Here is a 2,194-nt window from a genome sequence, read left to right as displayed (position 1 = left end):
GTCTTTTCAGGGGGAAGGGGGTGGCAGGAGTAGAACCGGCTGGGAAGAGCTGCTTGCTGATTTTCAACTTAGTGTTGAAAGTTACTTTTGTATACTGGATGGTTCCTTGGGGGGTGAGTGAGACGGCAGGGGTAGATTGAGTCTTTTCAGGGAGGAAGGGGGTGGCAGCAGTGGAACTGGCTGGGAAGAGCTGCTTGCTGATTTTCTACTTGGGTGTTGAAGTGACTTTTGCACACTGGGTTGTTTTTTGCAGCGTGTTGGTACGGCACTGTAAGAACTGTATCAGTGGTGTTGTAAAATGTATACTCAGTGGAGGAAACAAACACTGCCACCTGTTTCTTTGGTAGATGTTCTGATACCACCAATAGGACAGGACAGCCTGTACGAAGGACCTCCTATGTGACTGGAAGACCGCAAATTTGAAGTGATGAATGATGGGCAGCCCGAGAAGGTAAGTGTCTTTGAAGTAATATTTCTTGCAATTCTACCCACTGACTTAATAAGAATTTATGTAACATTATTTATATAACAATTTTAAAAATATTATTTGGTGCGTGAGAAACGTTCATTTTTTTTCTTTCATCAAAACGATCCTGGAGGGCCCATTAGACCGAGGACACGACAAATGGACCGTTTCTATCGAGAATGCCAAGAAACGAGAAGGGATGAATAATGATCAACATTAGAAGGTATTTGTCATTGTATGTCTAGCAACACTATTCACTGAGGCTTAAGTTCCATTTTATAAGGACATTATTCAACTCATAATGTCTATAACATTAGAATATCCATTGATGAGTCAGGTTTCACCGTGAAATCTCGGGTATCTACACTCTAAGGCATCTGAATTGTGTTGATCAGGGTGTAAAAAACTCCCACACTAAAAAAAACAACAAACTTTTAAGTTGAACACTTTTCATAAGCATTAATTTATCGAATTGAGCAATAAGGACATTTCAAATTTCTGGATTTTCTTTGTTTTTTGTTGTATAGGGTTTTACGGCGCTCGCAACTGCATAAGGTCATATGAGCGCGGGGGACACACCTAATACTTTTTCGTTGGTAGGAAATTTTGAATTTTTCCCGGATGGCGGCCGAAGCCTACTCTTATCGATTTTAGACCACCAAGGGATCTTTAACGTGCGCAACTTGCACACGGGCCCTCCGAGATTTTTCGCCCTTGTCCGAGAAGGCTAGGTGTAGATCATTCCTACCGGAAGATCAGGGGGGTGGCAGAAAGACAGCAGTTAGGAGGAGCCAAGGAGTAGCAGTAGAAAGGCTGCAGAAAAAGTCAGGAGCCCAGAGGAGGGGGCAAAGGAGGTGAGGGGGTGGGGCAGAAAGTGGAAATGAAAGGAGACAATTTTAGAGAAGAAAATTTTTTGGGTCGCTACCCGGAATCGAACCCGGGACCTTTGAACGAGAGGCCCCCGGATTTTCTTTATTGACGGCAGAATATAGAATGTTTTTATACTATGATACTAAATAAAACACGAGATGTTGGATTTTCTTGGACACACGACAGTGCCGTAAAACACATACTCAACCATTCAATCAATCTTTGACATATTGTACTCAATCAATTATTCTTTGACACAGTTTTCATCTCCAGGACTGCCTGTAGCACCGGTTGATCGCCTACAAGACCAGAAGATGGTCCATATCCACTGTATCGAGAAACCAGAAGTGTAGGATGATCAGCCCTAGAAGGTAGTTGTCTTTGAAAGATGCCTTGGCCTATTTAGACGTTGAAAACCCCCCAATTAGAACACCCAAAGCTAGGTAAACTTGAAAGTTTTATTTTTACATTCATGTTTCTCTCAACCCTGGACCTGTCCAATGGCTCCTGCAAAAAGACAAATGTTGCTTGTAACGGATGTCATTCAAAGGGAAATAATTGAAGATGTTTGCTTCAGTGTCATTTCAAGATTGATTAAAAGATAGACTCAATGTAAGGTTTATACATTTCCTTGAAGAACAAAACTTTCTGTCTGTGTCACATGCAGCATGTTTTACTTATTTAAATAATCACGTATCAAATAATTTAGATGCTCCAACATGAATGTGCTTTAACTCAAAATTTAGTAATTCAAACTGATTTAACATTGAAATTGTTTTTCAGTTTACTGTCATTCATCGGACTTTTCGCAAGAAGGTGCTGGTGTTATCAGTAAGTCTACCACAGCAGGTAGAAGGT

At 41.1% G+C, this 2,194-nt stretch overlaps 1 long non-coding RNA gene across 1 annotated transcript in view; it reads left to right on the top strand.

Moving 5' to 3' along the window:
* The first annotated feature begins 1,613 nt into the window (after positions 1-1,613).
* The window catches only part of LOC106011769, a 13,191-nt gene continuing 12,610 nt past the window's right edge, over positions 1,614-2,194 (top strand). Inside the window, exons 1-2 of the long non-coding RNA XR_001184844.1 lie at positions 1,614-1,707; positions 2,120-2,185. This is a non-coding gene — a long non-coding RNA (uncharacterized LOC106011769). The remainder of the gene's footprint in view (positions 1,708-2,119; positions 2,186-2,194) is intronic.

The sequence above is a fragment of the Aplysia californica genome, unplaced genomic scaffold, assembly GCF_000002075.1.
Source record: "Aplysia californica isolate F4 #8 unplaced genomic scaffold, AplCal3.0 scaffold00178, whole genome shotgun sequence".
Lineage (NCBI taxonomy): Eukaryota > Metazoa > Mollusca > Gastropoda > Aplysiida > Aplysiidae > Aplysia > Aplysia californica.
The sequence above is the reverse complement of the archived record's forward strand: the minus strand, read 5'-3'. Positions and strand labels throughout refer to the sequence as shown.